Source organism: Leiobunum rupestre, chromosome 6 (assembly GCF_980474605.1).
Source record: "Leiobunum rupestre chromosome 6, qqLeiRupe1.1.hap1, whole genome shotgun sequence".
Lineage (NCBI taxonomy): Eukaryota > Metazoa > Arthropoda > Arachnida > Opiliones > Sclerosomatidae > Leiobunum > Leiobunum rupestre.
In genome coordinates, this window is record NC_143389.1 from 70200778 (window position 1) to 70213142 (window position 12365).

Sequence of the window (12365 nt, forward strand, 5' to 3'; positions counted from 1 at the left end):
GTGACAGACAATACTTCGTAGGCCATCGTACGGGGTTTCGTGGAAAAAAATTATTAAACGAGAACCGAATGGCGTCGTACAAATTCCCTACGTCGATCAGATAGTGACGGGAATGAAGAACCCATGTCGTTGGAGAGTTCCTAAAATGGGAAGTCAACTTTGTCGGTCACTTTCCTTATTTAATGAAGTCGCTTAACCTATAACCCATTATATATGTAAAGCATCGTTCAATACACAGTTGATGCTTCGCCCACCTCTCATGAGAGATGACTTCTAAGTAACATGAGAATTCTCTTAAGAGGTGATCGATGCATCGAAGAAATCTACGGCCTCGAAACTACACCGAGTACTCTCACGAGACGTCTCATCGGATGATTTAAAAAACGGAAATTAGAAATCTCGAAAGATATCACAGTCGCGGGAAATGGATGGCGCAACGAAAACTTTACTTTGACGAAATTCCATCGAAACGCCGAGTTAATATATAAACGCTCTAAAACCACGAAGATTACGAAAATATCATGCGAGGTCATCGGTGCACAGAATAAAGTAACGCCATAAAACCACTCACCAGTCCTTTCTTAAAACCTCTCAAGACACGTCGCACGAGACTTATTAACATCTTGGTGAGAGCTCTCATGAGAGAACATCGGTGCATCATTTGCAACGATGCCGTCCACAATTGCACCCTAATCTCTCAGAAGAATGCTTCATGAACCGTGGTCAGAGCTTCTATGAGAGTCTTCGGTCAATTAACTTTACCCTAATTTTCCACGAGACGGTTTCAGAGATGTTGGCTGAGAGCTCTCATGAGATTCGTCAGGTTAATATCTGTACCCTAAACTCTCACGAGACTGCTTCGTGAACTGTGATAAGAGCTCTCATGAGAATCGTCGTGTTAACAACTTCACCGTAATCCATCGAGTGTAATACAAAGATCTGTGCTAAGGGCTCTCACGAGATTCGTCAGGGTAACATCTGTACTGTAATCTCTCACGAGCCTGCTTCGAGAACCGCGGTAGCAGCTCTCACGAGAGTCATCGGGGAATAAATTTCTACGTTATCCCTCGTGAATGTTTCTAAGATCTTTGTTGAGAGCTCTCATGAGATTCGTCGGGGATACCACTGTTCCCTAATCTCTCACGAGACTGCTTCGAGAACCGCGGTAGCAGCTCTGACGAGACTCATCGGGGAATAAACTTCTACGTAATCCCTCGTGAAAGTTTCTAAGTTCTTAGCTGAGAGCTCTCATGAGATTCGTCGGGGTAACACATGTACCATAATATCTCACCGAGACTGCTTCTTGAACTGTGATAAGAGCTCTCATGATATTCGTCGTGTTAACAACTTCACCGTAATCCATCGAGTGTAATACAAAGATCTTTGCTGAGAGCTCTCGTGAGAGTCAACGGGGGATCAACTTTACCGGAATCCATCGAGTGTAATACTAAGATCTTTGCTGAGAGCTCTCACGAGAGTCATCGGGGACTAAACTTCTACGTTATCCCTCGTGAATGTTTCTAAGATCTTTGCTGAGAGCTCTCATGAGATTCGTCGGGGATACCACTCTTCCCTAATCTCTCACGAGACGGCTTCGAGAACCGTGGTAAGAACTCTCACGAGACTACTTCGAGAACCGCCGTAGGAGCTCTCACGAGAGTCATCGGGGAATAAACTTCTACGTAATCCCTCGTGAAAGTTTCTAAGTTCTTAGCTGAGAGCTCTCATGAGATTCGTCGGGGTAACACATGTACCATAATCTCTCGCCGAGACTGCTTCTTGAACTGTGATAAGAGCTCTCATGATATTCGTGAGTTAACAACTTCACCGTAATCCATCGAGTGTAATACAAAAATCTTTGCTGAGGGCTCTCACGAGATTCGTCAGGGTAACATCTGTACTGTAATCTCTCACGAGACTGCTTCTTGAACTGTGGTTAGAGCTCTCATGAGATTCGTCGCGGTAACAACTTCACCGTTATCCATAAACTTTAATACAAAGATCTTTGCTGAGAGCTCTCATGAGATTCGTGGGGGTAACAACTTCACCGTAATCCATCAAGTGTAAAACTAAGATCTTTGCTGAGAGCTCTCATGAGAGGCAACGGGGAATCAACTTTACCGGAATCCATCGAGTGTAAAACTAAGATCTTTGCTGAGAGCTCTCGTGAGAGTCAACGGGGAATCAACTTAACCGGAATCCATCGAGTGTAATACTAAGATCTGTGCTAAGGGCTCTCACGAGATTCGTCAGGGTAACATCTGTACTGTAATCTCTCACGAGCCTGCTTCGAGAACCGCGGTAGTAGCTCTCACGAGAGTCATCGGGGAATAAATTTCTACGTTATCCCTCGTGAATGTTTCTAAGATCTTTGTTGAGAGCTCTCATGAGATTCGTCGGGGATACCACTGTTCCCTAATCTCTCACGAGACTGCTTCGAGAACCGCGGTAGCAGCTCTCACGAGAGTCATCGGGGAATAAACTTCTACGTAATCCCTCGTGAAAGTTTCTAAGTTCTTAGCTGAGAGCTCTCATGAGATTCGTCGGGGTAACACATGTACCATAATCTCTCACCGAGACTGCTTCTTGAACTGTGATAAGAGCTCTCATGATATTCGTCGTGTTAACAACTTCACCGTAATCCATCGAGTGTAATACAAAGATCTTTGCTGAGGGCTCTCACGAGAGGCAACGGGGAATCAACTTTACGGGAATCCATGAGAGTGGTGAGAGCTCTCATGAGATTCGTCGGGGATACCACTTTTCCCTAATCTCTCACGAGACTGCTTCGAGAACCGCGGTAGGAGCTCTCACGAGAGTTATCGGGGAATAAACTTCTACGTAATCCCTCGTGAATGTTTCTAAGTTCTTAGCTGAGAGCTCTCATGAGATTCGTCGGGGTAACAAATGTACCATAATCTCTCACGAGACTGCTTCTTGAACTGTGCTGAGAGCTCCCATGAGATTCGTCGGGGGTAACAACTTCACCGTAATCCATCGAGTGTAAAACAAAGATCTTTGCTGAGAGCTCTCATGAGAGGCAACGGGGAATCAACTTTACGGGAATCCATGAGAGTGCTGAGAGCTCTCATGAGATTCGTCGGGGATACCACTCTTCCCTAATCTCTCACGAGACGGCTTCGAGAACCGTGGTAAGAACTCTCACGAGACTGCTTCGAGAACCGCCGTAGGAGCTCTCACGAGAGTCATCGGGGAATAAACTTCTACGTAAAGCCTCGTGCGTGTTTCAAAGATCTTTGCTGAGAGCTCTCATGAGATTCGTCGGGGTAACAACTTCACCGTAATCCATCGAGTGTAATACTAAGATCTTTGCTGAGAGCTCTCATGAGAGGCAACAGGGAATCAACTTCACCGTTATTTTATACGAGATTGTTTCTTGGATCTTTGGTGAGAGCTCTCATGAGATTCGTCGGGGAATAAACTTCTACGTTATACCTCGTGAATGTTTCTAAGATCTTTGCTGAGAGCTCTCATGAGATTCGTCGGGGATACCACTCTTCCCTAATCTCTCACGAGACTGCTTCTTGAACTGTGCTGAGAGCTCTCATGAGATTCGTCGGGGGTAACAACTTCACCGTAATCCATCGAGTGTAAAACAAAGATCTTTGCTGAGAGCTCTCGTGAGAGTCAACGGGGAATCAACTTTACTGGAATCCATCGAGTGTAATACTAAGATCTGTGCTAAGGGCTCTCACGAGATTCGTCAGGGTAACATCTGTACTGTAATCTCTCACGAGACGGCTTCGAGAACCGCGGTAGGAGCTCACGAGAGTCATCGGGGAATAAACTTCTACGTAAAGCCTCGTGAAAGTTTCTAAGATCTTTGCTGAGAGCTCTCATGAGATTCGTCGGGGATACCACTCTTCCCTAATCTCTCACGAGACGGCTTCGAGAACCGTGGTAAGAACTCTCACGAGACTGCTTCGAGAACCGCCGTAGGAGCTCTCACGAGAGTCATCGGGGAATAAACTTCTACGTAAAGCCTCGTGCGTGTTTCAAAGATCTTTGCTGAGAGCTCTCATGAGATTCGTCGGGGTAACAACTTCACCGTAATCCATCGAGTGTAATACTAAGATCTTTGTTGAGGGCTCTCACGAGATTCGTCAGGGACTAAACTTCTACGTTATCCCTCGTGAATGTTTCTAAGATCTTTGCTGAGAGCTCTCATGAGATTCGTCGGGGATACCACTCTTCCCTAATCTCTCACGAGACGGCTTCGAGAACCGTGGTAAGAACTCTCACGAGACTACTTCGAGAACCGCCGTAGGAGCTCTCACGAGAGTCATCGGGGAATAAACTTCTACGTAATCCCTCGTGAAAGTTTCTAAGTTCTTAGCTAAGAGCTCTCATGAGATTCGTCGGGGTAACACATGTACTATAATCTCTCACGAGACTGCTTCTTGAACTGTGGTGAGAGCTCTCATGAGATTCGTCGGGGAAACAACTTCACCGTAATCCATCGAGTGTAATACAAAGATCTTTGCTGAGGGCTCTCACGAGATTCGTCAGGGTAACATCTGTACTGTAATCTCTCACGAGACTGCTTCTTGAACTGTGGTTAGAGCTCTCATGAGATTCGTCGCGGTAACAACTTCACCGTTATCCATAAACTTTAATACAAAGATATTTCCTGAGAGCTCTCATGAGATTCGTCGGTTTAAAATGTACCATAATCTCTCACGAGACTGCTTCTTGAACTGTGGCTAGGGCTCTCATGAGATTCGTCGTGTTAACAACTTCACCGTAATCCATCGAGTGTAATACAAAGATCTTTGCTGAGGGCTCTTACGAGATTCGTCAGGGTAACATCTGTGCTGTAATCTCTCACGAGACTGCTTCTTGAACTGTGGTTAGGGCTCTCATGAGATTCGTCGCGGTAACAACTTCACCGTTATCCATAAAGTTTAATACAAAGATCTTTGCTGAGAGCTCTCATGAGATTCGTGGGGGTAACAACTTCACCGTAATCCATCGAGTGTAAAACTAAGATCTTTGCTGAGAGCTCTCATGAGAGGCAACGGAGAATCAACTTTACCGGAATCCATCGAGTGTAAAACTAAGATCTTTGCTGAGAGCTCTCGTGAGAGTCAACGGGGAATAAACTTCTACGTAAAGCCTCGTGCGTGTTTCAAAGATCTTTGTTGAAAGCTCTCATGAGATTCGTCGGTTTAAAATGTACCATAATCTCTCACGAGACTGCTTCTTGAACTGTGGCTAGGGCTCTCATGAGATTCGTCGGGGAATAAACTTCTACGTTATCCCTCGTGAATGTTTCTAAGATCTTTGCTGAGAGCTCTCATGAGATTCGTCGGGGATACCACTCTTCCCTAATCTCTCACGAGACTGCTTCGAGAACCGCGGTAGGAGCTCTCACGAGAGTCATCGGGGAATAAACTTCTACGTAATCCCTCGTGAATGTTTCTAAGTTCTTAGCTGAGAGCTCTCATGAGATTCGTCGGGGTAACAAATGTACCATAATCTCTCACGAGACTGCTTCTTGAACTGTGCTGAGAGCTCTCATGAGATTCGTCGGGGGTAACAACTTCACCGTAATCCATCGAGTGTAAAACAAAGATCTTTGCTGAGAGCTCTCATGAGAGGCAACGGGGAATCAACTTTACCGGAATCCATGAGAGTGGTGAGAGCTCTCATGAGATTCGTCGGGGATACCACTCTTCCCTAATCTCTCACGAGACGGCTTCGAGAACCGCGGTAGGAGCTCACGAGAGTCATCGGGGAATAAACTTCTACGTAAAGCCTCGTGAAAGTTTCTAAGATCTTTGCTGAGAGCTCTCATGAGATTCGTCGGGGTAACAAATGTACCATAATCTCTCACGAGACTGCTTCTTGAACTGTGCTGAGAGCTCTCATGAGATTCGTCGGGGGTAACAACTTCACCGTAATCCATCGAGTGTAAAACAAAGATCTTTGCTGAGAGCTCTCATGAGAGGCAACGGGGAATCAACTTTACCGGAATCCATGAGAGTGGTGAGAGCTCTCATGAGATTCGTCGGGGATACCACTCTTCCCTAATCTCTCACGAGACGGCTTCGAGAACCGCGGTAGGAGCTCACGAGAGTCATCGGGGAATAAACTTCTACGTAAAGCCTCGTGAAAGTTTCTAAGATCTTTGCTGAGAGCTCTCATGAGATTCGTCGGGGATACCACTCTTCCCTAATCTCTCACGAGACGGCTTCGAGAACCGTGGTAAGAACTCTCACGAGACTGCTTCGAGAACCGCCGTAGGAGCTCTCACGAGAGTCATCGGGGAATAAACTTCTACGTAAAGCCTCGTGCGTGTTTCAAAGATCTTTGCTGAGAGCTCTCATGAGATTCGTCGGGGTAACAACTTCACCGTAATCCATCGAGTGTAATACTAAGATCTTTGCTGAGAGCTCTCATGAGAGGCAACGGGGAATCAACTTCACCGTTATTTTATACGAGATTGTTTCTTGGATCTTTGGTGAGAGCTCTCATGAGATTCGTCGGGGAATAAACTTCTACGTTATACCTCGTGAATGTTTCTAAGATCTTTGCTGAGAGCTCTCATGAGATTCGTCGAGGATACCACTCTTCCCTAATCTCTCACGAGACTGCTTCTTGAACTGTGCTGAGAGATCTCATGAGATTCGTCGGGGGTAACAACTTCACCGTAATCCATCGAGTGTAAAACAAAGATCTTTGCTGAGAGCTCTCATGAGAGGCAACGGGGAATCAACTTTACCGGAATCCATGAGAGTGGTGAGAGCTCTCATGAGATTCGTCGGGGATACCACTCTTCCCTAATCTCTCACAAGACGGCTTCGAGAACCGCGGTAGAAGCTCACGAGAGTCATCGGGGAATAAACTTCTACGTAAACCCTCGTGAAAGTTTCTAAGATCTTTGCTGAGAGCTCTCATGAGATTCGTCGGGGTAACAACTTCACCGTAATCCATCGAGTGTAATACTAAGATCTTTGCTGAGAGCTCTCATGAGAGGCAACGGGGAATCTACTTCACCGTTATTTTATACGAGATTGTTTCTTGGATCTTTGGTGAGAGCTCTCATGAGATTCGTCGGGGAATAAACTTCTACGTTATACCTCGTGAATGTTTCTAAGATCTTTGCTGAGAGCTCTCATGTGATTCGTCGGGGATACCACTCTTCCCTAATCTCTCACAAGACGGCTTCGAGAACCGCGGTAGAAGCTCACGAGAGTCATCGGGGAATAAACTTCTACGTAAACCCTCGTGAAAGTTTCTAAGATCTTTGCTGAGAGCTCTCATGAGATTCGTCGGGGTAACAACTTTACCGGAATCCATCGAGTGTAATACTAAGATCTTTGCTGAGAGCTCTCACGAGAGTCATCGGGGACTAAACTTCTACGTTATCCCTCGTGAATGTTTCTAAGATCTTTGCTGAGAGCTCTCATGAGATTCGTCGGGGATACCACTCTTCCCTAATCTCTCACGAGACGGCTTCGAGAACCGTGGTAAGAACTCTCACGAGACTACTTCGAGAACCGCCGTAGGAGCTCTCACGAGAGTCATCGGGGAATAAACTTCTACGTAATCCCTCGTGAAAGTTTCTAAGTTCTTAGCTGAGAGCTCTCATGAGATTCGTCGGGGTAACACATGTACCATAATCTCTCGCCGAGACTGCTTCTTGAACTGTGATAAGAGCTCTCATGATATTCGTGAGTTAACAACTTCACCGTAATCCATCGAGTGTAATACAAAAATCTTTGCTGAGGGCTCTCACGAGATTCGTCAGGGTAACATCTGTACTGTAATCTCTCACGAGACTGCTTCTTGAACTGTGGTTAGAGCTCTCATGAGATTCGTCGCGGTAACAACTTCACCGTTATCCATAAACTTTAATACAAAGATCTTTGCTGAGAGCTCTCATGAGATTCGTGGGGGTAACAACTTCACCGTAATCCATCAAGTGTAAAACTAAGATCTTTGCTGAGAGCTCTCATGAGAGGCAACGGGGAATCTACTTCACCGTTATTTTATACGAGATTGTTTCTTGGATCTTTGGTGAGAGCTCTCATGAGATTCGTCGGGGAATAAACTTCTACGTTATACCTCGTGAATGTTTCTAAGATCTTTGCTGAGAGCTCTCATGTGATTCGTCGGGGATACCACTCTTCCCTAATCTCTCACAAGACGGCTTCGAGAACCGCGGTAGAAGCTCACGAGAGTCATCGGGGAATAAACTTCTACGTAAACCCTCGTGAAAGTTTCTAAGATCTTTGCTGAGAGCTCTCATGAGATTCGTCGGGGTAACAACTTTACCGGAATCCATCGAGTGTAATACTAAGATCTTTGCTGAGAGCTCTCACGAGAGTCATCGGGGACTAAACTTCTACGTTATCCCTCGTGAATGTTTCTAAGATCTTTGCTGAGAGCTCTCATGAGATTCGTCGGGGATACCACTCTTCCCTAATCTCTCACGAGACGGCTTCGAGAACCGTGGTAAGAACTCTCACGAGACTACTTCGAGAACCGCCGTAGGAGCTCTCACGAGAGTCATCGGGGAATAAACTTCTACGTAATCCCTCGTGAAAGTTTCTAAGTTCTTAGCTGAGAGCTCTCATGAGATTCGTCGGGGTAACACATGTACCATAATCTCTCGCCGAGACTGCTTCTTGAACTGTGATAAGAGCTCTCATGATATTCGTGAGTTAACAACTTCACCGTAATCCATCGAGTGTAATACAAAAATCTTTGCTGAGGGCTCTCACGAGATTCGTCAGGGTAACATCTGTACTGTAATCTCTCACGAGACTGCTTCTTGAACTGTGGTTAGAGCTCTCATGAGATTCGTCGCGGTAACAACTTCACCGTTATCCATAAACTTTAATACAAAGATCTTTGCTGAGAGCTCTCATGAGATTCGTGGGGGTAACAACTTCACCGTAATCCATCAAGTGTAAAACTAAGATCTTTGCTGAGAGCTCTCATGAGAGGCAACGGGGAATCAACTTTACCGGAATCCATCGAATGTAAAACTAAGATCTTTGCTGAGAGCTCTCGTGAGAGTCAACGGGGAATCAACTTAACCGGAATCCATCGAGTGTAATACTAAGATCTGTGCTAAGGGCTCTCACGAGATTCGTCAGGGTAACATCTGTACTGTAATCTCTCACGAGCCTGCTTCGAGAACCGCGGTAGTAGCTCTCACGAGAGTCATCGGGGAATAAATTTCTACGTTATCCCTCGTGAATGTTTCTAAGATCTTTGTTGAGAGCTCTCATGAGATTCGTCGGGGATACCACTGTTCCCTAATCTCTCACGAGACTGCTTCGAGAACCGCGGTAGCAGCTCTCACGAGAGTCATCGGGGAATAAACTTCTACGTAATCCCTCGTGAAAGTTTCTAAGTTCTTAGCTGAGAGCTCTCATGAGATTCGTCGGGGTAACACATGTACCATAATCTCTCACCGAGACTGCTTCTTGAACTGTGATAAGAGCTCTCATGATATTCGTCGTGTTAACAACTTCACCGTAATCCATCGAGTGTAATACAAAGATCTTTGCTGAGGGCTCTCACGAGAGGCAACGGGGAATCAACTTTACGGGAATCCATGAGAGTGGTGAGAGCTCTCATGAGATTCGTCGGGGATACCACTTTTCCCTAATCTCTCACGAGACTGCTTCGAGAACCGCGGTAGGAGCTCTCACGAGAGTTATCGGGGAATAAACTTCTACGTAATCCCTCGTGAATGTTTCTAAGTTCTTAGCTGAGAGCTCTCATGAGATTCGTCGGGGTAACAAATGTACCATAATCTCTCACGAGACTGCTTCTTGAACTGTGCTGAGAGCTCCCATGAGATTCGTCGGGGGTAACAACTTCACCGTAATCCATCGAGTGTAAAACAAAGATCTTTGCTGAGAGCTCTCATGAGAGGCAACGGGGAATCAACTTTACGGGAATCCATGAGAGTGCTGAGAGCTCTCATGAGATTCGTCGGGGATACCACTCTTCCCTAATCTCTCACGAGACGGCTTCGAGAACCGTGGTAAGAACTCTCACGAGACTGCTTCGAGAACCGCCGTAGGAGCTCTCACGAGAGTCATCGGGGAATAAACTTCTACGTAAAGCCTCGTGCGTGTTTCAAAGATCTTTGCTGAGAGCTCTCATGAGATTCGTCGGGGTAACAACTTCACCGTAATCCATCGAGTGTAATACTAAGATCTTTGCTGAGAGCTCTCATGAGAGGCAACAGGGAATCAACTTCACCGTTATTTTATACGAGATTGTTTCTTGGATCTTTGGTGAGAGCTCTCATGAGATTCGTCGGGGAATAAACTTCTACGTTATACCTCGTGAATGTTTCTAAGATCTTTGCTGAGAGCTCTCATGAGATTCGTCGGGGATACCACTCTTCCCTAATCTCTCACGAGACTGCTTCTTGAACTGTGCTGAGAGCTCTCATGAGATTCGTCGGGGGTAACAACTTCACCGTAATCCATCGAGTGTAAAACAAAGATCTTTGCTGAGAGCTCTCGTGAGAGTCAACGGGGAATCAACTTTACTGGAATCCATCGAGTGTAATACTAAGATCTGTGCTAAGGGCTCTCACGAGATTCGTCAGGGTAACATCTGTACTGTAATCTCTCACGAGACGGCTTCGAGAACCGCGGTAGGAGCTCACGAGAGTCATCGGGGAATAAACTTCTACGTAAAGCCTCGTGAAAGTTTCTAAGATCTTTGCTGAGAGCTCTCATGAGATTCGTCGGGGATACCACTCTTCCCTAATCTCTCACGAGACGGCTTCGAGAACCGTGGTAAGAACTCTCACGAGACTGCTTCGAGAACCGCCGTAGGAGCTCTCACGAGAGTCATCGGGGAATAAACTTCTACGTAAAGCCTCGTGCGTGTTTCAAAGATCTTTGCTGAGAGCTCTCATGAGATTCGTCGGGGTAACAACTTCACCGTAATCCATCGAGTGTAATACTAAGATCTTTGTTGAGGGCTCTCACGAGATTCGTCAGGGACTAAACTTCTACGTTATCCCTCGTGAATGTTTCTAAGATCTTTGCTGAGAGCTCTCATGAGATTCGTCGGGGATACCACTCTTCCCTAATCTCTCACGAGACGGCTTCGAGAACCGTGGTAAGAACTCTCACGAGACTACTTCGAGAACCGCCGTAGGAGCTCTCACGAGAGTCATCGGGGAATAAACTTCTACGTAATCCCTCGTGAAAGTTTCTAAGTTCTTAGCTAAGAGCTCTCATGAGATTCGTCGGGGTAACACATGTACTATAATCTCTCACGAGACTGCTTCTTGAACTGTGGTGAGAGCTCTCATGAGATTCGTCGGGGAAACAACTTCACCGTAATCCATCGAGTGTAATACAAAGATCTTTGCTGAGGGCTCTCACGAGATTCGTCAGGGTAACATCTGTACTGTAATCTCTCACGAGACTGCTTCTTGAACTGTGGTTAGAGCTCTCATGAGATTCGTCGCGGTAACAACTTCACCGTTATCCATAAACTTTAATACAAAGATATTTCCTGAGAGCTCTCATGAGATTCGTCGGTTTAAAATGTACCATAATCTCTCACGAGACTGCTTCTTGAACTGTGGCTAGGGCTCTCATGAGATTCGTCGTGTTAACAACTTCACCGTAATCCATCGAGTGTAATACAAAGATCTTTGCTGAGGGCTCTTACGAGATTCGTCAGGGTAACATCTGTGCTGTAATCTCTCACGAGACTGCTTCTTGAACTGTGGTTAGGGCTCTCATGAGATTCGTCGCGGTAACAACTTCACCGTTATCCATAAAGTTTAATACAAAGATCTTTGCTGAGAGCTCTCATGAGATTCGTGGGGGTAACAACTTCACCGTAATCCATCGAGTGTAAAACTAAGATCTTTGCTGAGAGCTCTCATGAGAGGCAACGGAGAATCAACTTTACCGGAATCCATCGAGTGTAAAACTAAGATCTTTGCTGAGAGCTCTCGTGAGAGTCAACGGGGAATAAACTTCTACGTAAAGCCTCGTGCGTGTTTCAAAGATCTTTGTTGAAAGCTCTCATGAGATTCGTCGGTTTAAAATGTACCATAATCTCTCACGAGACTGCTTCTTGAACTGTGGCTAGGGCTCTCATGAGATTCGTCGGGGAATAAACTTCTACGTTATCCCTCGTGAATGTTTCTAAGATCTTTGCTGAGAGCTCTCATGAGATTCGTCGGGGATACCACTCTTCCCTAATCTCTCACGAGACTGCTTCGAGAACCGCGGTAGGAGCTCTCACGAGAGTCATCGGGGAATAAACTTCTACGTAATCCCTCGTGAATGTTTCTAAGTTCTTAGCTGAGAGCTCTCATGAGATTCGTCGGGGTAACAAAT